Source organism: Myotis davidii, unplaced genomic scaffold (assembly GCF_000327345.1).
Source record: "Myotis davidii unplaced genomic scaffold, ASM32734v1 scaffold149, whole genome shotgun sequence".
Lineage (NCBI taxonomy): Eukaryota > Metazoa > Chordata > Mammalia > Chiroptera > Vespertilionidae > Myotis > Myotis davidii.
Window position 1 is genome coordinate 1717772 of NW_006352194.1, and position 9523 is coordinate 1727294.

The 9523-nt window shown below is 48.9% G+C and overlaps 1 protein-coding gene across 1 annotated transcript in view; it reads right to left on the reverse strand.

Annotated features, from left to right (window-relative positions):
* Nucleotides 1-4576, reverse strand: part of CEP85 (centrosomal protein 85kDa) — a 36736-nt gene extending 32160 nt beyond the window's left edge. Inside the window, exon 1 of the mRNA XM_006777505.2 lies at nt 4447-4576. The gene's annotated coding sequence lies outside the window, so the exon portion shown is untranslated. The remainder of the gene's footprint in view (nt 1-4446) is intronic.
* Between the last annotated feature and the right edge of the window lie 4947 nt (nt 4577-9523).

A 9523-nucleotide genomic window follows, 5' to 3' on the forward strand; every position in this document is an offset into this window, starting at 1 on the left:
GCACCAATCGGCCCTACCCTGAGCGTGACTTAGGGTGGCATCACAACCTCCCAATCGCCCTTCTCTGTGCATGACAGGGGGCGGCGCCCCAACTCCCCAATCGGTCCTGCTCTGAGCCCAACCAGAGGCTGCACCTAGGGATTGGGCCTGCCCTCTGCCACCCGGGAGCAGGCCTAAGCCAGCAGGTTGTTATCTCCCGAGGGGTCCCAGACTGCAAGAGGGCACAGGCCGGTCTGAGGGACCCCCGCTTCCCCCGAGTGCACAAATTTTTGTGCACCGGGCCTCTAGTCCTATATAATAAAAGGCTAATATGCAAACTGACCAAACGGCAGAGCAACCGTCACTATGACGCACACTGACCACCAGGCACAGACGCTCAACACAGGAGCTGCCCCCTGGTGGTCAGTGCACTCCGATGGAGGTGTGCCACTCAGCCAGAAGCCCTGAGCTGGGCTGGAAAGTGCAGCGGTGGTGGTGGGAGCCTCTCCCACTGCCGCAGCAGTGCTAAGGAAGTCTGACTGCCGGCTTAGGCCCGCTCCCCGCCATCAGTCAGACATCCTCTGAGGGCTCCTGGACTGCAAGAGGGTGTAGGCCAGGCTGAGGGACTCCCCCTCCCTCGAGTGCACGATTTTTGTGCACCAGGCCTCTAGTATTATTATCTGTAGAATCATTTTTCTTGAATAATTGGTGTTTATTGCATGCAACATTATCATATTTAAAATTGTTTTTCTTGAGATATGTTTATTGCATGTACCAATATTATATTTAAGATAATTTTTCTTGAAATATTAAGGTTTATTGCATGTAACATTTAAAATCGTTTTTTCTTAAAATGAAAACTGAAGAAAAGGAAAAATAAAATAAAATAAAAAGAAATGAACACTACTGTCACGACAAGTGAAGAAGGATTACATCATAAACCAGAGCAGAGAGCAAGGCCATGGGATGGGAAGGAAGTTTCCCAGAGAAAGCAATGACAGGGCCGAAATCTATAGGTAAGTCAAAGCAAAGAACTGGAAGACTTAAAACACACCACCCTCACTCTCCAAACTTCTCATTTCTAAGCCTGATGGCTCCCAACCTGAATGTGGAACCCAGACATCGTCCTGGGCAGAGACTGTATCTACTCCTCCAGGTACCTGTTGCACCTGTTGCCCCCATCCCGCAATGCGCACTGTAATCAACCTCAACACATTTTGCTGAAAAGAACTGAAAGCAGCCCTGGCCGGTTTGGCTCAGTGGATAGAGCATCGGCCTGCGGACTCAAGGGTCCCAGGTTCGATTCCGGTCAAGGGCATGTGCCTTGGTTGTGGGCACGTCCCCAGTGGGGAGTGTGCAGGAGGCAGCTGGTCGAGTTTTCTCTCTCATCGATGTGTCTGGCTCTCTATCCCTCGCTCTTCCTCTCTGTAAAAATCAATAAAAAATATTTAAAAAAAAAAAGAACTGAAAGCAACCTTACAAGTCATGCAGATTGCCTAAAGTATTTTAAACATACAGTCCAGCCTGGCCGGTGTGGCTCAATGGTTGAGCATCAACCTGTGAACCAGGAGGTCATGGTTCAATTCCAGGTCAGGGTACATGCCCGGGTTGTGGGCTCACTCCCCAATATGAGGTGTACAGGAGGCAGCCGACCAATGATTCTCTCTCATCACTTATATTTCTATCTCTCTCCCCCTCTCCCTTCCTCTCTGAAATCAATGAAAATATATTAAAAAAAATAAATACAGTCCACAGGCACAAAAAAAAAAAGAATAAAGCACTGATACATGCTACAAAATAGATAAACTTTGAAAACATTATACCAAATGAAAGAAGCTAAACACAAAAGGCCTCATATTGTATGATTCCACTTATATGCAATGTCCAGAATTGGTTGCCAGGGACCAAGAGGAGGGCCATGGGGGAACAGGGAGTGAATGCTAATGAATATGGGGTTTCTTTCCAAGGTGATCAAAATGTTCTGAGATTAGATAGTAGTAATGGCTGCAACAACCTTGTGAATATACTAAAACCACTAAACTATACACACATAAAATCAGATTTTATGATATGTGAATTATATCTCAAGTAAGAACTCCCACAAGGAGTAAACTAGTACATAATAAATAATTCTGACTTTTTCCCACTAACTTCAGAAGTAGATGGGCTACTGGTGGAAATTTTTAGAACTACTGGAGAAGAGATTTCCTGAGATAAAATCAAGAGAAATAAAGGTATGAGAAGCAACACAAACAATCCATTATACAGCCAGGAAAAGTAGAAGTGAATGGAAACAGAAAAAAAGCACCCAATATTGATGGCTTCTATCTTCAAAGCCCTTTAAACTACAGAAATATTAATTCATTCAATAAATTTAACATGTGTTCAGTGCTTACTACCCATCAAGCACTGAGCTAAACACTCTGTAGGTATCATGTCTTATGTTTAATGCTCACATCAAACCTATGAGGTAGTTACCATTATTATGGTCATTTTCTGGATGAAGAAATAAAAATTTAGAGAGGTGAAGATCAGATGGCTAGGAAGAGGCTTCACAGCCAGGACTGTGCTCTAATGCTATAGGAGTCTAATCAGTATTCTCTCTGTGTAGGACAAAGAGAAATAAAGGATATTCTAAGGCACTACAAGTTGAAAGTTCTGCCTCAGATACAGCCAGATTTGCTAGCCCCAGAGCAGTAAGGAACGGAGATAGCTCATATAATTTCTTCACTTTGCCCCTGATAACCACCCAGGCTCTATTTCCCAAGCTGCTACCCAAAATTAAATTTTTACTGTTGTATTTCTCCCCTTGAGGAGTTATCATCTTAGTGTGGGACGTTGCACTAGGCAGCTGTTGAGAGAACCACATCAAGAGAGGAGAGGATTTGAAGGGATACACAGACAGCTGACACAGACACATGAAGAATCTCACACCATCACACTGTTTTCATGGCCTTGATAGTTCACTAAATCAGCTCTAAAGAGAAGCCAAACCATTGCCAAGAAGTGACCTCGACAAAGAACAGGTCCTGAAGCACACACAACAGCAGACCACTATGGAACAGACAAGGCCCAAGGGCAAGTAATGAGGCCTGGCTGTCTTCCTCAGCCTCCCTACCCAGCACACTAGTCAATTCATCAATCAAAACCTACCCAGTGCCAAAACCGGTTTGGCTCAGTGGCTAGAGCGTAGGCCTGCAGACTGAAAGGTCCCAGGTTCATTCCAGTCAAGGGCATGTACCTGGATTGTGGGCACATCCCCCAGGAGGCGACTGATGGATATTTCTGACTCTCTATCTCTCTCCCTTCCTCTCTGTAAAAAATCAATAAAATATATTTTTAAAAAAACCTACCCAGTGCCTACTATGTGCCTACCTCTACACCATGTGGTGAAAATAAACTGGAGCAAAAGACAGAGCCCGGCCGGCGTGGCTGTGGCTGAGCATCGATCTATGAAGCAGGAGGTCAACGTTCACCGGTCCGATTCCCGGTCAGGGCACATGCCTGGGTGGTGGGCTCCTTCCCCAGTGGGGGGCGTGCAGGAGGCAGCCGATCAAGGATGCTCGCTCATAAATGATGTTTTTCTCTCTCTCCCTTTCCCTTCCTCTCTGAAATCAATAAAAAATATTTTAAAAAAAGACAAAGAGCTCTGATTCTCCCAGTTTATTGTGATGGAGCAAGTACTAAGTACCCTCTATTGAACAGATAAGTTTTCACACACTAAACGCCAACAGCGCCTCCTGGTCTACAGCAGAAGCAGGGTTCCTCAATCTCCGTGCTACTGACATTTTAGGTCGGAAAAGTCTTTGTTGGGGAAGGCTGTGCCGTCACGGTAGGTTATTTCGCAGCACCCACCCTTGACTTCTAACCACTAGGTGCCAGGGGCAGTCTCTGAGGTGAGATCATCAGAAAATCTCCGGACGGGGCCAAAGACCCCGTGGGGAGCAAAACGGCCCCGCTCGGAAACTCCAGCCGAGAGCTCTCACAGGCGCACCCGGCCCCCCAAATCTATTCATTCTTCAACTCTCAGCTCAAACTACAGCAGGAAGGGCTCCCTGCCCTCGCAGACTACATCCGCAACTTGGATTCCGTCTACTTTCTCCCGGGACTGCGCGCCGCCTGAGGGCACGGACCCGGCTTCCCGCCGTCCAACTGGCCCAGGCCTGAGGCCCTTCACTCAGGCACAGCGACTGCTGTGGCGGGAATGACGACGGAGCAGAAAGCCAGGCGAGAAACTCCAAGGGGCGTGTGGGGGGCATTATTTTAGGAAACCCAGCTAAGAGACCAGGGCTGACCGCGTCGGTGCTGTGCGCATGCGGTTTCGCTCAGCCGCGCCATCCCCGCCCCTCCCCGCCCCCGCTCCCGCGAGGCTGATAGGGCGTGAGTGTCTGAGGCTTCTCCAAGGCTCCCCAAGGTGGGGTAGGGTTTGTCAACCCGACGGAAGTCCCCGAGGGGAGGGGGACTTACGTGGGCCTGGAAGCGGGCAGCGAAATACCTCACTCAGGGACACCAACTGCGGCCACCACGTCTGCCACCGGCGCCGAATCCGCCCCTTGCTTCTTCTAACGGCCGTTGCACGCCCGCCTGGCCGCGCGCCTCAGAGCGCGCCTCCCCGGCCCCACCCCTTCTGCGCGCCTGTGGCCAATCAGGAGCCGGGCCGCGCCGGTGTCCCGCCCTTGCACGCTGCCCTGGGTTCCGAGAGTGGACGGATCTTTCTGCGCATGACCCTGCCGCCCCAGCCAGCCCGCCGGTCTGCCCCTGGCGCGGGTCTCGCCTCTGGGCGGAGTCCGGCTCCCCCGGGCCTGGAGTAGCTTGCTGGGCATGGGCAGATGGAGAAGCTGGCGGCCAGGACAAATCTTTCCGGAATCCCATTTAACCTGCCCCTCCCTCCTCCCGTTCCCCACTCCTGAATGGGACTCCCATCTGAAAATAGGGCGTGGGTCACTGCTCACACGTCAGGGTTAGGGCTGCTGTGGCTGGGGTCAGGGCTTGGGGTCAGTGGTCAGTTTGTGACCAGGACTCAGGTTGAAGGATCAAGCTTGCCTTCCTACCCAAATTCAGTCCCCAGGAAAAGGAACTAAGTTCATTGCATTAATAGATATTTAAAAGTCATACTTGGAAATTGTTTAAAGAAGGAACAAAACCATCAGCCGAAGGATAGTGAAATCCCAGGGTATCTGGAAACCTGACTTAGGAGGGAGAGACATTAAAAAGCTGTGTGATTTTTTTTTTAACTTTGAAGAACCAGACTAAAGAACTTTAATTACTGGATCAAATTCACTCTAGAACAGTGGTTCTCAACCTTCCTAATGCCGCGACCCTTTAATACAGTTCCTCATGTGGTGACCCCCAATTTCATTGTTACAAATTGAACATAATTAAAGCATAGTGATTAATCACAAAAACGATATGTAATTATATATGTGTTTTCCAATGGTCTTAGGCGACCCCTGTGAAAGGGTCATTCGACCCCCAAAGGGGTCACGACCCACAGGTTGAGAACCGCTGCTCTAGAGGAAGGAATCTGAGATGTGCTCCAGGGTTCTACCAGCACCCTCATATTTTTAGAATATAGAAGGGCCCTGGCCGGTGTGGCTCAGTTGGTTGAGCATCCTCCCATGCACCCAAAGTCCCTGGTTTGATTCCTGGTCAGAACATATGTCCAGGGTTTTGGGCTCGATCCCACATTGGAATGCATGCTGGAGGCAGCTGATCATGTTTCTCACAGAGATGTCTTCCCCCGCTCCCATCTCCCTAAATGGAAAAAAATATCCTTGGGTGAGGATTAATTAACTTATTAAATAAAATAAGGGCAATAGTTAATGCTTTTGCCAACAGAGCTATTTAAAATCTACTCCAGATCTGTAAAGTTAATATGATTTCCCATTGCAGGATAGGCCAATATCCTGGACCGCCGTCCTACCTTTCCCTCCCTAGTCCCACCCCCAGGGTGACGGCTTAGCTGGGCGTCTGGCTCCCTGGGTAGGCAGTGGCCACAGAGCTGCAAGGTGGAGGCTGCAGCGATGGCCAGGAACCCTCCCTCCCCCAACCTGAGCTGTGTGTTCCCCAGCTGGCCGGCCCGAGCATCCCGCTGCTAGTCACACAGGGTCACTCAGCTGTGCAGGTAGAGCCCATTGCTGTTGAAGGCCAGCATCACCTCCAGAGAAGCCTCTGTTGCCCTGCAGGCCCCAGAGTAGCCGGTTGCTGACTGGACAGCTGTGGGGAGAGGCAGCGTCACCCATTGCTAGGAGCCTGGGCTTGGGGTCCTCAGTGTGGATGGACAAACATTGATTTCCCTTTATGTGCTTGTCCCTGTGTGATTGTAGATGCTGGGTCTCTTGCTGAGAACTTTGCATACATTATTTCGTATCAGTCCTAGAAGAAAGACAATATTTTTGCCCCCTTCCTTCTCTTTTTTAAAAATATTTTTTTATTGATTTCAGAGAGAAGGGAGAGGGGGAGAGATAGAAACATCAATGATGAGAATCATTGATCGGCTGCCTCCTGTATGCCCCCTACTGGGGGGTTGAGCCCGCTACTGGGCATGGGTCCTGATCAGGAATTGAACCTTGACCTCCTGGTTGATGAGTCGATGCTCAACCACCGAGCTACATTGGCTGGACAACATTGTTCAATTTTTACCTTGTCCGATTAAGGTGCTGCTCCAATGAGCATTGGTTCATTGAATCTTCACAACTAATCTGAGTAAAGACTATTATTTCTATTAAGCAAATGAAGAAACAAAGGCTTAGATCGGGGAAGACATCTATTCAAGGTCACACAGCAGGAAGTGGTCCATCAGACCCCAGAGCCCAGTGTCTTCTCTACCATGCTGCACTATCTCACAAAAATACAGCTTCATACCCGAGCCAGCCACTCTGGAGAGAGAGAGAGAAGGGCCCAGCTCAGCACAGAGCCTTCCTCTTTTCCCTGGGCAATGGGCAGAAATAGGTCCATCACCTGATACCCTTACATTGCATCCTTGACTGTTGTCAAAGGTCTAATTCAGTAAACTAGTGACCCAACCCAGGTGACTGGCTCTTCATTCCCACAACCTACTTCTGAGGAGGCACTGACCCTTGTCCCCAACCCTGCCCGGGTCTTGCACCCACTCCTTCTGCACCCAACTTTCTTGTAGCTCTGTGCAGAGTTAAAGGGATTGCAATAGGGCAGAAGAGCTGGCTGGGATGCATGGAAAGAGTAGGGGGATCTAGGCTCGAGACCTGGGTCTATTACTGACTCACTGTGTGATTTTGAGGAAGATCCCACCCACCTCAGTGCCTCCATGTCCCCCTCAGCGCAGTGAAGGACTTGTGCTCGCATTGGAGGAGCCCTCTATACTCTGGTGACCAATGGGTCTGTTTGCTACAAAAGTCCAGGCTGAAATAAACAGATGTTTGCTATAAGGGTTTCCGTTTTTTATTTTTTAAAAAAATATATTTTATTGATTTTTTACAGAGAGGAAGGGAGAGGGATAGAGAGTTAGAAACATCGATGAGAGAGGAACATCGATCAGCTGCCTCCTGCACATCTCCTACTGGGGATGTGCCCGCAACCCAGGTACATGCCCTTGATGGGAATCGAACCTGGGACCTTTCAGTCCGCAGGCCGACGCTCTATCCACTGAGCCAAACCGGTTTTGGCGGGTTTCTATTTTTTATTTGCAAGGAGAGATATTTCCATTGGATCTAATTTTGTTGTTGTTTTTCTTCCGTGTGGTCAACCAGTTGTCTCTGCCTCCTTACAGAAGAGTCCATCCTTTCCTACTGACTTGCCATGCTATCTGTCATTATGTATCCAGATGGATTTTCATTCCCTTTCTTTCATTCCACTAGTTCACTTGTCTATCCCTGCACTAACACCATGTTATGTTACTGTTACTTTAATGTAAATCTCAGTCTATGGTAGAGTCTCCCATCTTGTTCTTCAGAATTATCTTGGCCATGTTGGCCTTTTGATTTTCCTTATATATATTAGAATCTGCTTATCGAGTTGTGATTTTGATGGGAATGATGCCACAATTGTAGATTTGGGAGAATTGACATCTTTATGATACTGAGGTTTCCTGCCCACAGCAGCTCCTTTGAGAAGCCATGGAGTATGGCCTGGGCTCTGAATTCAGACCTGTGATAGGATCCTAGCTCTGTGATGGGGACAAATCACTTCATGTTTCTGAGCCTCAGTTTCCTCAGCTGTAAAACAGGGATGATAATAGTACCCACCTCACTGATGGTCATAAGGATTAAATGAGATAATGCATGTGAACAACCTAGTATAGTGCTTAGCATATACTTGGTGCTCAATAACTAGAACCTGCTAATAATTGTCCCCTTCTGCTCCTCTTACCAAAATTGCTATCTGCTTCCTGGATACTCCTGTTCCTGGAAAATGTCATGGACTCATGGGAGTGATGAGACATGCAATTTGCTGCCACCTCCCAATATCTTCCCCCATACTGTCCAAGGAGCTCAGGATCCAGGGCTGCCCTCCAACCTCAGGCTCAGCAGAGCTCTTTGCTGGAGTGGGGCAAGAGAGGGCAGCAGGTGTCCGAGCTCCTCGGCCCTCAGTTCTAGGCCAGCTTGGAAGAAAACTAGCCTGCTGAAATCCCAAGCTATTGGCCCAGCCCAGATGGGAAGGACAGACAAAAAGGGGGAGATGGCTGAGATGACAGATGGAGGAAGTAGATAGACAAAGCTAGCATCCTCTAAGAAGATGGATGAGCAAAGCCAGAAGCCCCTTGGAGGTCATCCCATCATGCTCCTGTGTCCAAACTCATTGGTGCCCAAGCCTTTTAGACAATTAAAGGGTGGGGTAGAGGATGGCTGTGCTCACATTATAGCAGCGGTTCTCAACCTGGGGGTCGGGACCCCTTTGGCGGTCAAATGACCCTTTCACAGGGGTCGCCCAAGACCATCCTGCATATCAGATATTTACATTACGATTCATAACAGTAGCAACATTACAGTTATGAAGTAGCAACGAAGATAATTTTATGGTTGGGTCACAATATGAGGAACTGTATTTAAAGGGCTCGAAGGTTGAGAACCACTGCATTATAGGATCTTCCAGAGGATACTACCTGATCTTACCTGATCTTCCACCACCTTCTTCCCCTCTCTGGCCAGCCAGACAAGGAGAAATGAGAGTCCCCAGAGAAGGATAGATGGAAAGGGTGAATGTGGCTACTCACCAGGCAGATTGAGGGCTCGATCTCCAGTAAATAGCAGCAGCAGCAAAAGCCACTGGCTGCCCATAGCTCTGCTGGTTGATGATCCTGGAGGGCACTGGAAAGAGTCCTGGCCCAAACATCAGCTCCAAGATAGTGAGGCACCGCTGTCACTGGGGCCACCTCTCACCTGCCTGCTGAGTGTACCACCCTGTCCCAGGTGTCCAGACCCCCCCCCCACCCCCCCGCAGAAGATCCCAGAGGGCTTCTCTGTAGTGAAACCAATGCTGATGGGAGGGGTATGGAGGGTAGAGTTTCCCCATCAGCTGCAATCAATGGGTCTCTGCAGATGCCCATTCAAGTTGATGAATATCCCCA